The 18046-nt window shown below is 48.9% G+C and overlaps 1 long non-coding RNA gene and 5 other non-coding genes across 6 annotated transcripts; 3 read left to right on the top strand and 3 right to left on the bottom strand.

The window, feature by feature from the left end:
* The first annotated feature begins 2696 nt into the window (after positions 1-2696).
* TRNAW-CCA lies at positions 2697-2768 on the top strand. The gene has a single exon. It is a non-coding gene; the product is annotated as a tRNA-Trp (tRNA).
* Positions 2769-3648: 880 nt separating this feature from the next.
* On the top strand, positions 3649-3721 carry TRNAR-ACG. The gene has a single exon. It is a non-coding gene; the product is annotated as a tRNA-Arg (tRNA).
* Positions 3722-5288: 1567 nt separating this feature from the next.
* Positions 5289-17814, bottom strand: LOC121090733. The gene is made up of 2 exons (XR_005828688.1): positions 17433-17814; positions 5289-5935 (listed from the first exon to the last, which is right to left on the bottom strand). It is a non-coding gene; the product is annotated as an uncharacterized LOC121090733 (long non-coding RNA).
* TRNAR-ACG lies at positions 9545-9617 on the bottom strand. Its single transcript has one exon. It is a non-coding gene; the product is annotated as a tRNA-Arg (tRNA).
* On the bottom strand, positions 11440-11511 carry TRNAW-CCA. Its single transcript has one exon. It is a non-coding gene; the product is annotated as a tRNA-Trp (tRNA).
* TRNAW-CCA lies at positions 12195-12266 on the top strand. Its single transcript has one exon. It is a non-coding gene; the product is annotated as a tRNA-Trp (tRNA).
* Positions 17815-18046: the final 232 nt, after the last annotated feature.

Below are 18046 nucleotides of genomic sequence, written 5' to 3'. Positions count from 1 at the left end.
TAGCGTGGGACAGAAATGTGTGGGATACTCAATGTTTCCAAAGGGGCAAATAGAGACCAGGCAGCATATCCCATAACACAACACTAGATATCTGAATTTAGGCAGCTGAGTGTCTCCAGTGTGGGATAAATTGGGAGAGGTGCCACTGTGAGGTGGTCAGCAGGGAGCAGGCATCAGGTGAAGCCTGTGGCCACATCTGAGGCTTCACTTCTAGAAAACCCTGGGCTGATGGGGGGAAAGTTTAACAGAGACCAGTGGGACTGAAAAAACAAAATCTAATATGGGCTGTGGAGAAAGAACCGTCTTTCCAGGAAGGAAACCAGCTGAATTTCCAGCGCAGCCTAGGGACGGAGCATCCTTCACCGAGCAGAACGCCCCTCCGGTCCGGCTTTGCAGCTTGCGGAGCCCGTGAGCGGGTCCATGGCTCCCTCTTGCGGGACGACTTGCTGCGGAGGAAGGGACAGCAAGGCCCTCCTGGTGGGGCAGGGTTTGCTCGGGGGGGGGGGGGGGGGGAAAGGTAGGTGCCTGCTTCTTCGCTCATCTTCAGCATCGACCATTCACGTAGTAAATGCTTGTTGTTTGTTAATACATTTGGAGCGCAGGGATGGGTTTTGGTGTCAGAGATTGGATTGTAGGGACCGGAGCGAGCTGCTCATGTTCAGGATGGGTGTATAACTAACAAAGCTAACTTATGATGTTACATCATTTATATAACTTTTAAAAAAACTTTGTAACTATAGTAATAACGGGAGCTCTGCTGCCTAGTGCACAGGTAAGCATCTTCCCTCGAGACACATTCAAGTTTCTAAAGCAGCATCCCACCGCAGGAGACCTTCCCCCAGTGCTTCATGCCTTGCTAATCAATGCTGCCTCATGCAGTCAGAAAGCAGTAACCACACGATGTCATTTATTTATTTAAATAAAACTAATTTTCAAAAGCTTGAAAATGCAGGATTTCAGAGAGTCTTGTGCTTTCTTTTTGCACACAAGAAGAACCTTTCCATGTAAAACTGTACCCTACTGCTAGCCCAGGTGAGAGTGTTGTTGCTTGCTCCCAAACAGTTATCCACAAGTAGAAATCTAATAAAAATCATCACAGTCTTTCCTTCCAAATGAATACTGTATATCTTCTCATGTACTTGTACACAGTACATACAGATGGTGGACAAGTAGCTCATTAGCTGGGCAATTCAAGCAAAATGCCTTAAGCATAGATAGTTAACTACATCCACTGCAGAAAATAAATGCATCCATTAAACTATCAATTATGCCATTCCTTATTTGGGTGCTCTAATTTTTATTTACATTTATAAACCATTTTCTCGATTTTTGTCCTAATTTCTAAAGAATTTTTCTGAAATGGATCATTGTTAATGGCAACAATAAATTCAGCATTGCATCACAAATTGGTGCACTTACCTTAAATAGTTTATTTTCTTTAAAAGGAAAGAGACATATTAGTAACGGTGTCAGAGCTCTAGCTATAAGGTTTTTAATATGAGCTCTTTGGCAAACAGGAACGGAGTTTAAAGGTGTCAGAATCTGTGACACAAGGCCAAAGGCAGGGGCAGTGGAGAACAATGTGGGATGAATTGGAGGTGGAGCAAAGCAGAGATGGGTTGAGCAGAAGAAAACATGCTCAGAAAGAGAAAGGGAATGGGGCAAACGGAGGCACAGCCACTCTGCCTCTATCCAGTCTGCAGGAGTGCCAGATGAAATGAGACATTCACGAATGAGGTGTAACAACAACTGTTTTTGGGAAAAATGCCTGATGGATTTCTGATAGAAAAATGTGTTATTGCTGGCAGAATACATGTCAGAGAAAGGTGATAAGCCAGAGCCAGGGCAAAACCCACGGCGCATTATTCACCACTTCCAGAAGGACACCAGGACAGCCTGATCCCCATCACCTCCACCACAGCCAGCCTGTGGGCAAGAGTAGGTTGAGCCAGACAGGAGTCTCCTGGTGGTTTGTCCACTGCCTTGCTAGCCCCAGCCCCCTGCTCCTATTGTGCCCACACCATTTCCCTGCCTCAGCCTTCCTCCAGCATGCTGGCTGGGGTGGGCATGGAGTTGAAGAGGAAGAAGGAAGGTTTCACCTCCTCTCTGACACCCTTGTCCATGACAAACTTGTGCTAACTACCAGTGAAGAAAGCACTGGGCACCCAGAGCTGGTGGTGGACCTTGCCTGCACTGGAGGGATGTCTTGCCTTCCTTGCAGAAGGTCTAGCTGCCATTACCAGCCAACACAGGCTTGTGGCTGGGGAAGGACTTCAGGAGCTGCAGTGCCAGCTGTGACTGAACTGAGCCCATGGGCTGCCTGCTCTTGACACTGTCCACCACCATTTCTGGGTACATACCCAAACCCCATCTCTGGCCGTGCTGCAGGAGGGGACCTGGTCCCTTCCCTGTGTTCTGCCGTGGGCTGCCATTCTCCCTCGCAGCATCCCTGAGCCTGGCTCCCGCTCACACTGACCCTGCGGCTCACCCCACCCCACCCTGCATATTCATCCTGCAGCCTGGACTCCTCTCTGCAGCCAGGCCTTGGCCACCCTCTCCTCAGGTTGCCCCTTTCTCTCCATAGCTACAGCCTTGCTGAGGGGGTTGCACAGACACCTCTTTGGTGGTGTCCATGGAGAAGACTTCCCCACCACCCAGGCTGGTGTTCCCGGTGGGGAGCTGCATCCTTCCACCCTGACCTCGTGGCGCAAGGGCAGCGCGTCTGACTCCAGATCAGAAGGTTGTGTGTTCAAATCACACCGGGGTCAGCCCTGGGGCACCACTGGCCGCCCTCTGTATTGCCCCTACTTTTCTGGGGGGCTGCCCTGCCTGTACCTGCAAGACATCGGCCAGCCCAGCTATAAGGGGGCACCTCAGGGGTGGCTGAGGGGAGGGGGAAATGTGATGCCCAGAGTTTTCCTTTCATCTCCAGTTCAGGGGCTTGTCGTGGTGGGTATCCGCAGCAGGTGACCTCATCAACAAGCAGAAAGAAGAGAAGTCTTCCTCTCTGAAGTGCTCCTGGAGAACCTGGACTTGTCTTCAGGCAACACTTGCCCAGGAGGCTAACATGAGGTGGTACAGTCAGTCCAGGGGATTTCTGGAGGGGGTCAGGGGCAATTACTCAATGAAAGACCATGGCAACAGGGAGACTTTCTGAAGAATAACATGAGAGGTTTTTTCAAGAAGATTAAGAAGGAGTGTCTAGGGACCTCTAATCTGGTCAGCATCAGTTCAGAGCCCACATGAAGGCGGTGGAAGAAATATTCCTGAAAGCCACGCCCAAATGGGGGAGGGACATGAAAATGACTGGAAACAGGGATCATGGATTTACCAACACCAGACCACTTTTTGCCAGTACGATAAGTTTCTTTGAAGAGATCATTTCCTCAGCGGTCAAGAGGAGACCAAGGAACATCATCTGTCTTGAGTACCATTTGATCTCTGACAGGGCCTCCCAGACCTATCACTGTAGCAGGTCACAAAGAGCCTAAGCTGAATCGCAGGGCGGCTGGATTGTCCAGCTGATGTTCGTCACTGCTTGATGTTGCTTCGGATGTTCTTTGGTGTCCTTGTGATGGGTTCAGGGGAAGTTCTCCAGAATGAAGGACACAGGAAGGCTGCCAGGACCACAGGGGTGGTGAGGGGCCAGGGCCAGTGGCGCAATGGACAACGCGCCTGACTACGGATCAGGAGATTGCAGGTTCGACTCCTGTCTGGCTCGACACTTTTAGCATGGGGAGGTTCCTTCTCTCTCTCCACGAAGGTTGCCTTCTTGCTGGCCATCATCCATCCTTGGGGCCTTCTGCTAGGCAAAACTGCTGAGGTGTCCTCTTGCCCTGCAGGAAGGAAAGAGTTCCTCCAGACCTTATAGTGGAGCTGGGCACCTTGTCTCATCACTCTCCTGCTTTCCTTACTGACACCCTTCTATTTCTGCTGCTTACTCTTGTTCTGTACTAGGAATACTGCATGAAGCTTTGGGCCTCCCAGTATAAGGACAGTGATCAACTGGAACAAGGCCAGTTGAGAGTGATCAAAATGGTATGGTGTGGGAGCACTTGCTATATGAGGAGAAGCCATGGGAACTGGGTTTATTTGTCCTGGGGAAGAAGAGGTTTCAATGAGGACCTGATAGCAACTCTCCTGTATCTATGAGGAGGTCATCAAGCCAGGTGCCTCACAGTGTTTTATGATGAGAGGATGAAAGGCAATAGGTATAAATGGGAGGTTCTGGCCAAATGTGAGGGAAGGGTGTTTTCCCAAATTTTGTGTCATTGATGAAGTTGGGAAAGAGAGAGGGATAAAAGGAGGGAGTGAGGAAGGGAGGGGGCTGCAACCAAGGCATGAGGAGAGGGGGTAAGCAGGTAAGTTTTCAGCTGGTTCAAAAGGGGCCTGGTGGGTGCCAGGGACAGTGACTGAGGTAGGGGAGACATCTCACCTGCCTAGCAAAAGACTCGGCAGCAATGCCTGGCTTATAAGGGTCGGGGTCAGGCCTGGATCTCCTGGGAGCTGTAGTGGCCGGCTTTGGGGTAGTCCCCATGAGGAGCACATCCCCACCACCCAGGTTGGGTCCATGCCTGGGGGCTGCATCCCTCCATGTCCATCTTGTAGCAAAAGGGCAGCACATCTGACTCCAGATCAGGCGGTTGTGTGGTTGAATCACACCAGGGTAAAGATTCCCTATTTCTGCAGGGTACTGCTGGGGTGCTTCCTCCCCACGTGGCGGAACTTTGCTTTGTCCTCTCTGATCACAGAATCATAGAATCACAGAATGGTTTGTGTTGGAAGGGACTTTTAAAGGATGTCTAGTCTAGCCCCTCCTGCAATGAGCAGTAACGTCTTTAACTGAATCAGGTTGCTCAGACCCCTGTCCAACCTGACCTTGAATGTTTCTAGGGGCATCTACCACCTCCCTGGGCAACCTGGTCCAGTGTTTCACCACCCTAATAAGGAATTTCTTCCTTATATCTAGTCTGAATCTACCCTCTTTTAGTTTAAAACCATTAACCCTTGTCCTATTGCTACAGGCCCTACTAAAAAGTCTGCCCCCATCTTTCTTATAAGCCTCATTTCAGTATTAAGAGGCCCATCCTATCATGAAGGTTGTTAATGAAGGTGTTTAAGCGTGTTGGTATCAGTATCAACACCTGCAAACACTATAACTAACAAGACGCTTGATACATTTCCAACTGGTGATCCCAACACTTCAGGTCTTGTAGTCCAGCTGGCTTTTCACCCACCTTCTTAACCTCTCCTTCAGACCATATATTCTCAATCTGGCTACAAGGAGACTCTTGGAGATTTTATTTAAAGCCTCACTTAAGTCAAGATAAAGAAGTGTTTCCTTCCCAGGTTCCATCAAGGCAGGCAGTTGGGTAGATCAGGTAGGACCATAGTAAATCTATGCTGGAAGTTTGCAACTACTTTTGTGTCCTTCATGTGTCCATTTTGCTCAAGTGATTCCTGGTTTGGTCATCCTCTGCCATGAATAATCCACTGCCATAAGATCTGTCAGAAGGGAAAGGGACATAAAATTGAGAGCAGACTTCATCTGTAAAGACAAGAAGAGAAGGCATTTAGTACCTCAAGCCTGCTCCACATCTGTTGCTATTTCCCTCCTTCCCTCACTCAGAAGGGGTCCCATATTTTCCTTAATTTTTCATTTGCTGCTAATGTGATTCTAAAAGCCATGTAGTTGACCTTCCACATCCCTACCAATCTCAGCTCCAGATGAGCTTTGGTTTTCCTGTGTCAGCACCGAAGTCTAACCATCAGATTGGGGGAATGGTTATCACCCTGTTTGATGCTTGTGGGACCACATCTGGAGTCTTCATACCATTTTGGGATCTCCAGGACATTTACAGACTGCAGTAAGTCCCGGAGATGGTCATCCAGATTAGAAGGTTGTGGAGTCCCTGATAAGGAGTGGCCTAGGTTTCTATAATACAGAGAAGAAGAGGTCAAGGATTATAATCTTGTTTCATACTATGTGTACCTACAGAGAAAGTCGAGCCAAGCTTTTCTTGTGGGTATCGAGGAACTCAACAAAAACAGATTACATCAAGAAAAGTGTCTATTAGGAGATAGGAAAAAAAATGTCATACATCAGAGGTCACACATTAGGACAGGGTCCCAGAAAGCTTTTGGAGTTCCCCGTCCTTGGAGACATTCAAAGCTCGACTAAAAAAATGACCGAATGTCAAAGACTTCTGTGCTCTGTGCAGGGGATAAGATCACCTCCTTTCCAGGGATCTTGTAAAAGTCTAATTTTTTCTACATTTAACTAAAACCTCTTGCACAACCCCCTGCTCCTTTCACAAAGCCCATCCAGCGATGGGAAGCCCCCAGAGCTCCAGGAGGGCCAGGGCCAGTAGTGCAATGGACAATGTGTCTGACTATGGATCAGGAGATTGTAGGTTTGACTCCTGCCTGGCTCACCATTTTCCTGGCCTTAATACTGATGGTGACAGGGGACCTCTTTCTCCATGGTGGCCTGCCTTTGTCTGGTGTTTCTCCCTTCTTGCTGGGCCTACTGCACAGCAAAACCCTCCCTTGCCATCAGGGGAGGCTCTGACTGGATATACTGGCAAAAAAATTTCACCATCAGGATGGTAAATCACTGAGAGAGGGGCCCAGAGAGGCTGCGGACTCTACATCCTTGGAGCTCTTCAGGGTTCAAGCAGTCAAGGCACTGATATGAATGTCTTAAGTCAAGCAGAAATTTGGACTAGAGACCTCCACATGTCATTTCCAACCTGAATCACTCTATTATTCAATATGAAGTTCCTGTTTCCATACTCTTTTGCTCCCCACCAGGGACACCAGCCTGGGTGGTGGGAAGTCCTCTCCATAGGAACCACCCCAGGGGTGTCTGGGCAACCCCCCCCAGCAAGGCTGTAGCTATGGAGAGAAAGATGCCCATGGACAGATTATCCCAGACCAATTGGATATCAAGCAAGATCTCACTACCCACAGCTCACCCACTTGGCCCTCTGTCAGCAGGCAAGAGTAAGTGGAGGACAAAACAGGTGGTCTTCAGCTGAACTCACCCCTCAGGTGGGCACAACAGCTCCAGAGAGTCATGAGCTGCTCCAAGCCCTGCATTAGCTGGGAACTGTAGCCACACTTCTCATGGGACAGGCAAGACGTCTCCTCCAACCCATCAGAGCAGCTGAGGGCTGTAGACCACCATCTGCCTTTGCTGCCTGGCCTCCTTGTGGGGGGACTCAGCACAGGAACCACTTCTCCTGGGTGCTGGGACCAGTAGAAGCAATACTGACCTCTCCCCCGTAGAGAGAAGGCAAGGCTGTCATAGATGGGGGCTGTCATGGATGGGGCAGGAGGAAGCTAGGTGTGGTCTTGCACTTCCCTTTGACCAGCAACACATCCAGGTGATACATAAACCATGGGGGGCGGGCATCAAGTGGGACCAGGGGCTTGGGCCAGTGGTGCAATAGACAATGTGCTTGACGATGGATCAGGAGACTGCAGGTTTGACTCCTGCCTGACTCTTGCGGAGGTGACGAGGGACAGCTGCCCTCATGAGGTCCTTCCAGGATTTTTGTCCATGTCTCTGGCATCAGCATCACAGGATCATCAAAGCTGCAAGCATGCCACCTGCTTCAAAGGCTATGATGCCTTAAGTCCTTTCTCAGCCCAGCCTAGTGACTTGCTAGACTGCTGGGCAGCAAGATTGCTCCTGAGGTCTCCAAGTATGTTTTCTTCATAAGCCCTGTGCAGAACTCCTCTCTGTCTTCCTTAGCATCACTGAGTGAAAGCTACCTGAAACCTCACCATTAACTGTGGGTAAGGAGTGGGTGGAAAATGGTCTGGGACATTGGGCTTGAAGGGTTGTGGTCAGAGGCTGGAAGTGCTAATGGTGGTTAATTGCTCCCAGAGCTCCTCAGGGGTCAATGCGGACACCGATACTATTGGACACCTTCACTGGCAGACTCAGTAATGGGGTAGGATTAATCCTACGTGAGTTCGTGGATGACACCAGTGTGGAGGGGAGCAGGTGACACTAGCAGGGATGACTAATTCAGAGTGACCTGGACAGGGTGAAGGAAGTGCAGCAAAGGCAAACAGAACATCCTGCATCTGGGATGGGATAACCCCATGCAGCACTACAGACTGGGGGTGACGGTCAAGAAAACAGCAGTGCAGAAAAAGGCACAGAGGGTCCTGGAGAGTAACAACTTGAACAAGAGTCAGCTGTGTGCCCTTGCACCCATGAAGGCCAAGTGCATGCTGGGCTGCCTTCGTGAAGTCACCAGCTCAAAAGGAGGGATTATTGCCCAGCATCCAGCGCTTCTGAGACCATGATTGGGGGACTGTGTCTAAGACTGAGCTCCTCAGTACAAACAAGACACTGACAACATGCAGCAAGTCCAGCTATGTCCTTTTCTATACTTTTCCACACCTCTTTGAGCTTTTCCCGTACTTAGTGTTTTTTAAAGCCTGCTGGCAGGCGTGCTTTTGCCTCATTCTGTCTGACATACCATGTATTCTCCTGAGCGACTGGTTTCAGCTGGGATAGAGTTATTTTTCTTCTTATTAGCTGGTGCAATGCTATGTTTTGGCTCTGATGTGAGAACAGTGTTGATAGCACACTGATGGTTTTAGTTGTTGCTGGGTGATGTTTATACTAAGTCAAGGACTTTTTGGTTTCTTGGGCCCTGCCAGCAAGAAGGCTGGAGGAGCACAAGAAATTGGGAGAGGACACAGCCAGGACATCTGACCCCAACTGGCCAAAGAGGTATTCCATACCATGGGATGTCATACTCGGTATATAAACTGGCAGGGGTTGGCCAGGGCCTGGGGATGGTTGCTCAGGGACTGGCTGGGCATTGGTCAGCGGCTGGTAAGCAGTTGCGTTGTGCATCACCTATTTTCTTTCCTCCCTTCCCTTTGGATTTCATTCCCCTCCCCCTCTGTCTCCTTTTCATTATAACCCTTCTTGTTCTTACTGTTCTTTCATTTTTATTTTATTTCAGCTATTAATTTTTTTTATCTCAGCCCTGAGTTTTGCATTCCTTTACGATTCTCCTCCCCATCCCTCTGGGTGAGAGGGAGCAAGCAAGCGGCTGTGTGGCGCTTTATTGCTATCTGGGATTTAACTGCAACAGCAATCCTTGTTTCTAAAAGAAGGCTGCCAAGTCGTAGCCGTGAAGGGTCTGAGATGCCTGGCTGCTGCATCCCTCCACCCTGACCCAGGGGCTGGGTGTCTGAATCACACAGAGGCCAGGCTTGGATCAGCCCTGCAGGCAGGTGGCCTCTCTGTGCTTTCCGTGGGGCTCACTGATGGTGCACACAGAACTTTGTGAGACACTGACAGTCAGCAGCAAGACCAGTGTGAACCTCAGAGTACATAACATGCCAGGACAGCCTGAGAGTGCTGGGTCTGTCCAGGCTACAGGGCAGCGGTTCAGGAGGCATCTTCACTCTGCCGTGGGATCAGCAGAAGGCACCGAGATGGGACAATAGCCAGGAGGAGGAAGGCCCTTGAGGTGGGAGAGCAGGAGGAACCTCCCCACGGTAAAAGTGTCGAGCCAGGCAGGAGTCGAACCTGCAATCTCCTGATCCGTAGTCAGGCGCGTTGTCCATTGCGCCACTGGCCCTGGCCCCTCACCACCCCTGTGGTCCTGGCAGCCTTCCTGTGTCCTTCATTCTGGAGAACTTCCCCTGAACCCATCACAAGGACACCAAAGAACATCCGAAGCAACATCAAGCAGTGACGAACATCAGCTGGACAATCCAGCCGCCCTGCGATTCAGCTTAGGCTCTTTGTGACCTGCTACAGTGATAGGTCTGGGAGGCCCTGTCAGAGATCAAATGGTACTCAAGATAGGTGATGTTCCTTGGTCTCCTCTTGACCACTGAGGAAATGATCTCTTCAAAGAAACCTATCGTGCTGGCAAAAAGTGGTCTGGTGTTGGTAAATCCATGATCCCTGTTTCCAGTCATTTTCATGTCCCTCCCCCATTTGGGCGTGGCTTTCAGGAATATTTCTTCCACCGCCTTCATGTGGGCTCTGAACTGATGCTGACCAGATTAGAGGTCCCTAGACACTCCTTCTTAATCTTCTTGAAAAAACCTCTCATGTTATTCTTCAGAAAGTCTCCCTGTTGCCATGGTCTTTCATTGAGTAATTGCCCCTGACCCCCTCCAGAAATCCCCTGGACTGACTGTACCACCTCATGTTAGCCTCCTGGGCAAGTGTTGCCTGAGGACAAGTCCAAGACCCCCAGGAATGACTAAGCATGCAGTTATGAAGCTTCTTGCAGTTTCCTAGGGAACTCTTCTTTCTGCTTCTTGATGTGGCACCCTCAGTCAGTTTGCAGATGACACCAAACTTGGCAGGAGTGTTGATCTGCTCAAGGGTAGCAAGGTTTCTACAGAGGGATCTGGACAGGCTGGACCAATGGGCCAAGGCCAATTGCATGAGGTTCAACCAGGCTCAGTGCCGGGTCCTGCACTTGGGTCACACCAGCTCCACGCAGTGCTGCAGGCTGGGGAAGGGCAGCTGGAAAGCTGCCTGACGGGAAAGGACATGGGGGTGCTGGTTAACAGCCAGCTGAATACGAGCTGGCAGTATGCCTAGGTGGCCCAGAAGGCCTGTATCAGAAATAGCATGGCCAGCAGGACCAGGGCAGCGACCATCTCCCTGCACTCGGCACTGGTGAGGCTGCATCTCAAATCCTGGGTTCAGTTTTGGGCCCCTCACTGCAAGAAAGACCTTGAGGTTCTGGAGCGTGTCCAGAGACAGGCAATGGAGCTGGGGAAGGATCTGGAGCACCAGTGTGTTGAGGAACAACTGAGGGAACCGGGGTTGTTTATCTTGGAGAAAAGGAGGCTCAGGGGGACCTTCTTGCTCTCTACAACTGCCTGAAAGGAGACTGCAGCAGGGTGGGGGGGTGTCAGTCTCTTCTCCCAGATAACAAGCGACAGGACAAGAGGAAACAACCTCAAGTTGCACTAGGGGAGGTTTAGATTGGGTATTAGGACAAATGTCTTCACTGAAAGGGTTGTCAAGCATTGGAGCAGGCTGCCCAGGGAGGTGGTGGAATCACCATCCCCAGAAGTGCTTAAAAAACACATAGATGCAGTTCTTAGGGCCATGGTTTAGCAGTCAACTTTGCAGTGCTGGGTTAACAGTTGCACTTGATCTTGAAGGCCTTTCCCAACCCAAATAAATGATTCTATGAAAGTGTGGCAGATATTTACCACAACATGCCCCTGCACTGGTCTCCACTCTGGTCATGACCCATAATTAATCAACTGGACCCACTGCAACTGGCTGGAAGGAAGGCTCTGGGTGTCATGTTTCCCCCACAGTCCATTCCCAAGGTGCCCCCTATAGTAGGCCAATACTTGCTCAGGCAGGGCAGCCCCCCAGAAAAGTAGGGGCAATACAGAGGGCGGCCAGTGGTGCCCCAGGGCTGACCCCGGTGTGATTTGAACACACAACCTTCTGATCTGGAGTCAGACGCGCTGCCCTTGCGCCACGAGGTCAGGGTGGAAGGATGCAGCTCCCCACCAGGAACACCAGCCTGGGTGGTGGGGAAGTCTTCTCCACGGACACCACCACAGAGGTGTCTGTGCAACCCCAAGAGAAGGACTATGGGAGGCAGAGAAGACAGGATCACCCACTGAGGAGAGGCCAGCCAAGTTGTGCCGGTAGTGCAGTGACCTGGCTGGAGGGTGAAAGCCCAGGGATGGGTGGAACAGAGGCGCAGAGATAACAGCATGGGTCCGGGATATGTGGGGTAGTTGAACTCAAAGCACACTCCATCCTCCTGTTGGGGGGGAGGTGGCCTTGCCCAGGCTGTGCAAAAGGCATAAGGATCCCTCCTGCCACAGGACTTGAGGTGGGTGCCGTGCATCTCCCAGGTGAACCAGGCCTCTCTCCCCAGGGGAGGTAGCGGGACACCATCCCTCCTGCCCCTCCGGAGACACCACGCTCAAAAACCTGTTTCTCCTAGGAGAGGCCCTGCAGGGCTGCTCTGGGCATTGGTCATGTTTTGGCCTCCCTCCTCTGAAGTACCTCATTTAGAGCCCTCCTTTCAGGCTTACAAGGCAACTGACAGAGGTGTTCCCCTTCCTTTGTCAGACAAATCAAAAATTCCCTTCTCTCAAAGAACAGCCCATGGCCTTAAAATCCAGGATGACATGTGGGAAAGACATCTCCTAGCCCTGACCTTGTGGCGCAATGGTAGCGCATCTGACTCCAGATCAGAAGGCTGTGTGTTCAAGTCACACCGGGGTCAGGATGTCCTGTGTCCGTTGGGTAGCACTGTGAGGTGGCCTGTCTCACAGGCACTTGTTTTTGCCCTCCCACTCTGTACCCCATAGCACTGAAGAAGGGCAGTAAATGAACCATGGCAGAGTGGTCTTTCGTTGCTGGACCAGTCTTCAGAAGTATCTGGATAGCTTCAGACTTCCCTCATCCTATGTCTGTAATGATGACAGGATTAGTGGACATTCCAGCTGTGGCTCCACCTCTGGGTACCACTTTTGGTCCCAGTTCCTCTCCAGAAAGGCAAGGACAGCTGACTACAGATAAGGACTTCCACAAAAAGCCCAGCCTGTAGCCTCCTGATCCATAGCAGGGAACATTATCCGTTGCAGCGGTGGCCCTTGCAAGCCTGTGGCAACATATTCTCTTGCTGCTATTTGTGTTTTTTTTGCCTTCCATCTTATCTCTGTGCACTCTGAGAAAAGTCCAGGCTCATCTGCTCTATGCCCTGCTGTTAGGTGGTTGAAGTTTGGGGTAAAATCCCTTTGCATGTTCTTCCTCAGGTTGAATAAACACAATTCTTTCCAACTCCCCTCACATGTCAAGAACCCACATCTCCCACCACCTTGGTGGCTCTCAGTGGACTTGCTTCACTATGTCAGTGTTTTTTGTTGAGTCTGTTGAAACACTTAGCTGTGGGGAACCAGAACCAAGCTGTCAGGACTAGCCGTCAGGATCTTTAACTCTCTACTTATTCTTTTCCTGGTTCCCCATGCATCTTCTGAAGAGATGGGCAGAGGGTATAGAGGGCTGAGGAAAAAGGAAAAAGAAGCTGTGGGAAAGACCTTATATGAGTTGTACTTCTTTAAAACTAGTTGAACTCTTTTAAGAGCTCTTTAAAGGTGAATTTTAAAAGATGTAAACAGTGGGCATAATGAAAAGAGGCAATGAAACAATGAGAAAGGCAAGAAAAGAGCAGAGGGAAAGAAAGTAATTTCTCCAGCTGTACCCACATCTGGGGTGCACCCTCCCGCAGCAGGTCCAGGCTGCTATGCCTGTGCCAGGATCAGGGATTTAGGAGGAAGCAAAGTCCCACGGTTCTGCATCCTACACACAGAGGAGGGCATTGACCCAGAAATCCAGGGACTCTTCTAACAATGCAGCCTTGAGCTCACACCCCAAATGAATTCAAGCATTCCTGATATTTTGGACAACACCTGAATGGTGACATCTGAACACACTACTGGACTGACATCTTCGGAAGCTCATGTAGCAGTTTAGCCAGTGAGGAAGATCGGCTAAGGGTATCTGGTAGATGGAGTGTTTCAGAAAGATAATTTCCATGGATTCGTGGGTGGTGGGATTGCATGTGGGCTTTGGCAATACTGCTGGCTTGAGAGGGCAGGGAGCTTATTCTGCCTGGAGACAGGCTGTCCTGTCTGACTGCCCAGCCCTGGAAGACCCCCTTTCTGCCCATAGCTTGCCTGACACCATCCACAGGTGTCTTGGGTGATGGAAACAGAGGGAAAAACAGACAACCTCTAGGCTCAGACCAACCCACAGCTGGGCATCATAGCTCTAGGGAGCCCTGGGGATGGCCTAAGCCTGACATTGCCTGACAGCTACAGACAGAAGGCCGAAGAATATGACAAACCAAGGAGGGCAAGGTCCTCAGGGTGCTTCCACTGTTCCTAACCCTGTGCCAAAAACCTAAATGTGGCTCCTTCTGTGATTCCCGTTCTCACTTATCTGGTGAACATAGACCTGGGGGCCCCTGTCCCATGTCCCAAAACCCCTGGTATGTCACCGGTAGGTTGAATGAGCAGATTTAATCGGTGGCTGCCCTCCAGATGTCGCTACCTCACCGTTGTTTGATGTTCTTGGCTCTTCTAAAACAAATAAGGAGAGCACCCGAAGGCAGAGGGGAGATGTCTCTTGACCGTGAACCACATGCACAGAGCTGTAAGATGGGAAAAACATGCCAACCCCTGTATGTGCTGAGTGCATCCACTCAGCTGCGACCACTGCTGAACCAGGGGCAAGATTTATACCACCTCTTTGTCTCTGTAATGTGATTTTCTGCCCCTTTGACTTCTCTGAATGGAAAGAAACTCACCTATTTCCTTTTGCAGATCTTCCACAGCTAAAAAAACCAACCCCAAACAGTATAGTACAGGTTGCTAGATGCTTTTGCTGGGAGTGCTAGCACACTGTCAAAAGAATGCTAACTGGTAAGAAGTATTATTCTGGCATACTCCTGGTTAGAAGTATTATTTTCACTGCAGCCAATGAGAACAGGTTTTACATTTCATAAAAAATGCTAAAATGATTCTCACTCTTCAATGGGCTGAACTTTTAAGACTTTTTAAAGTTGTTTGTTTTTTTTTTTTTAAAAAAAGCGTGACTTGAGTCGCAATATAAGCAAAAGCTGGTTGGGGATGAGGTTTAATCAAAGGGACAGTTTACCAGGCAGTACAACTTGAAGTTTCCCATGCAAGGGAAATTGTCGTAGGCTACTTAATAAACAAATTATTTCTCAATCTTGAGTGCCTCTAAGTTTTTCTAGTTAAAACACTATCCTACACAAACAAAGAAATCTTTGAGGCCATATCAGACTGGCAAGTGTCAGGGAGAAAGTTTTAAAAATGTTCCATAAGATTGTAAATCCTTGTAAAAAATTCTGTCTCATATATAACTGTTTTCCAATGAAAATTCAGTTCTCGGAAAATTGTGATCACTCTATTGAGATCTGTTTTACAAAGCAGTTTACTCTAAATATTGACATACACCTAGCTAGGCCAGAAGAGGACATGAAGGTTGTGAGCACCAGCCCAACCCTCCTGAATTGGGACTCCTGCTCACAGCACCAGGTAGGATCCCACTCTGGATTTTCTGTCTCTGGTGAAAAAGATTATAGAAACTTGAAATGTATTTAAACAGGCAATGAGGATGTTTTTCTGGCTGTATAAGTGTCTGTGCCACTCTTGTGTCCCTGGGCCATGCTCACTTCTAGCACAATCCCACGACTGCCCTAGAAGCTGAAGTTTTGTTTTCATTTCTCTCCACACTGTTGATTCAGGGCTTAGTGTCTAAGTTGAGGGCAAAGTCACATCTCCCTGCTAGTGAACAAGGTGTGGTCATTTTTGTTCTGCTGGACCTTTTTAAGGATAAAGATCCTCCTGTTTGTGGAGAGAGGCTAACTCCTAGGCACTGGTGTCAATAGCAAGGTCTTCAGCCTCTTTTCCCCTCAGTATCTGAATCACTGATGAAGTGGCTGCTGGAGAAGTGATGGAGGAGTCTATTAAAATCTGAACTGCAAGGTTTGTGTCCCTCATTTTCTCTGATCAAGCCTGTCTCTGGTGGCTCTCATCCCTACCCCTATTTTGATTTAAGGCTCACCCCTGCCTTAGTGCAGAAATGAGATGGGTTTGTGTGTTTACCACCTTTTCAGGGTGTTTTCCTGGGAATTTGCCAGATCATTTTCAAATATGCAAACTGCCAGAAAAAGGATTGTGAGCAAATTTTCCTCATTGATCGGGAAACAAAAAGACACACAGATGCTGGTGCCAAAGTAGCTCAGCTACCACTTCTTTCCCAAATAATTTAAATTTGCTCTAAGTATCAACTAGTTGCACAATTACCCAGCAAGGCAAATTCAGCTGCTGCTGGGTCACATGCAATACCCTAAGATTCAGCAGATTCTTGGCTGCTGTCCCCTCCTCTGCTTGCTTCTTTCTGTGCCTCTATTTCCCTGTCCCATTGGTGACTTCCCACTAGAGAAGGGCTTTCCTGGGTACGAGGTGGGGTACAACAGGGACTACCAAATTCTAGCGCAAGGGAAAGCATGATTAACGGGGCATGGAGAGCTGTCTATAAAATTTCGCTGTTGCAGTCTCAGTCCATTTATTTACATGTTTACATTGGGAAAAAGGGGAAAATCCACTGTTTATCCATTTCCCCAGCAGGGTGATGTCCCTACATTATAGAGCTGAAGAAAGGCAGGGGGAAAGCCATGCAGTTGCAGTGTATCTGTGTAACATGAATTCCCCCATCTGAAAGAGCTGGGAGACCTGGCAGACCTCACCTTGCTATTATCAATACACTTGTCATGGGTGTCTGATGTCATGACCATGCTGTTCTCTCAGCACAGCCTTTTCACAAGGTTCATGCCAGTGGAACATGAACAACTGCTTCTTAGTCTTTTGAGTATGGAAAATCAATGAAATTTTCTTTCCTTTCTATGAACTTTTCCCTGAGATTTTGTCACTTACGTAAGAACAGGAGCTGTCTGCCAAATGGGATTTGGTCCCACTGCTTGCTTGCTTCCTTCCTTCCTTTATGTTTCTGAGATTTTAAATCATATTCCTGTGCTCAAAACTGTTCTTACGACTAAATCACTACATAAGATGTGTGTTCTTTATACTAGTGAAATGGCTGATCAAATAAAGAACTGTTGTAATCAAAAGGGCCAATCAATTTGTAGGGGAAAAGCCAGAGATTTTATTTATTTGTGGTGTGATTGCAACAGCTTTGGTCCAAATAGGATACCAGCACACCTGATGAGTGTTTTGGGGCAGGAGTTGAGTCCAGGGAAAGGAGAGAGAAAGGCTCTATCTACTCGCTCCTGTGAGAACATCTATAACAAAATTCCCTCAAGCAGCATCATGTAAACTAGTAAACTAGTAAAAAGCAAGTAAACTAGCCTAGGGGCAGAGGTACAGGATCATGGCTGTGTAATACCAGCTAATCTGGGCACAGTTTGGGCCCAGGCCATTGAGCACTGACCCAAATTATCCCTGGGCACAGATGGGGATTGGCATGGGCCAGGAACCATTCCCAATAGGTACTTTTAATTCAGCCACCTTGTTCTGGAGGGTGAAAGGATTTAACAGCATAGATGTGACCAGTCATCTTAGTTGCCTTAGGAATGGTCCCCATCCTGTTTAGTTGCATCGTTGACACAACTTGCCTTCCCATCCTTCCTCTGGCAACCTCCTTCCACCCACTGTTGGACTGGCCCCACTGTCATCCATAACCGGACTCCATCAGTGCACAGGAAGGTATGGCAAAATAACTTCTGGCATATCATAATTTTCCTGTTCATCATCTATCCTTCTGGCCCAACCAAATGGAAGGAGTTAAACAGAAACACCCCCCCCCCAAAAAAAAAAAAAAAAATTATCCTTAAAATATGTACCTCTTCCAAATTAGCTTCAGATGACATGACTAGGCACCCCAGAGGTTCTGCCTTGCAGGTCCTGCCTGAAGAGCTGTGATCCATGGGGCTTGCCTGTGAAGAGGTGATACATTTTTACATTGAAAAGGAGTTAGGCTTTTTGCTGTATTTTTATAATTCCTTACCAAGACAAAACCTTTACACATGGTCTCTGCACCAACACCCACAAAACCATACATGGTGCCCCTCTGAAGGGCTGGCAATGAGGATGAAGGGTGAGCAAAACCATGTTTTACACTTTACACCCCCAGCAAACATGTGGCCATGAAAAGTGTGCAGAGGACTCTTGAAAAACACAGCTCTTAATGCTGCTAGCCAGTCTTGGCCTTTCCAAAGGTCATTTTCTTGGCAGTGTCTGGCTCATTACCCTGGAGGAATCCCATCTTTGGAGGCGGGGTTGAGGTGCTGCTATTAAAGGTATGGTTTCCTAGCAAAGTCATGCACCAGGGAGCAGGAGCTATTAGCTGTGGGTGGCTCTGTGGAGACCTTTATGCTGGAAGTGACCCTCATAGCTGCTGTGGGGTTGGGTCCCTGCAAATGGCCTTGAAGGTTTTGTCAACTTCAGCAGATGAAAA

Source organism: Falco naumanni, chromosome 6 (assembly GCF_017639655.2).
Source record: "Falco naumanni isolate bFalNau1 chromosome 6, bFalNau1.pat, whole genome shotgun sequence".
Taxonomy (NCBI): Eukaryota; Metazoa; Chordata; class Aves; order Falconiformes; family Falconidae; genus Falco; species Falco naumanni.
Note: the sequence above shows the minus strand (reverse complement) of the source record. Positions and strands in the feature narration are given on the sequence as shown.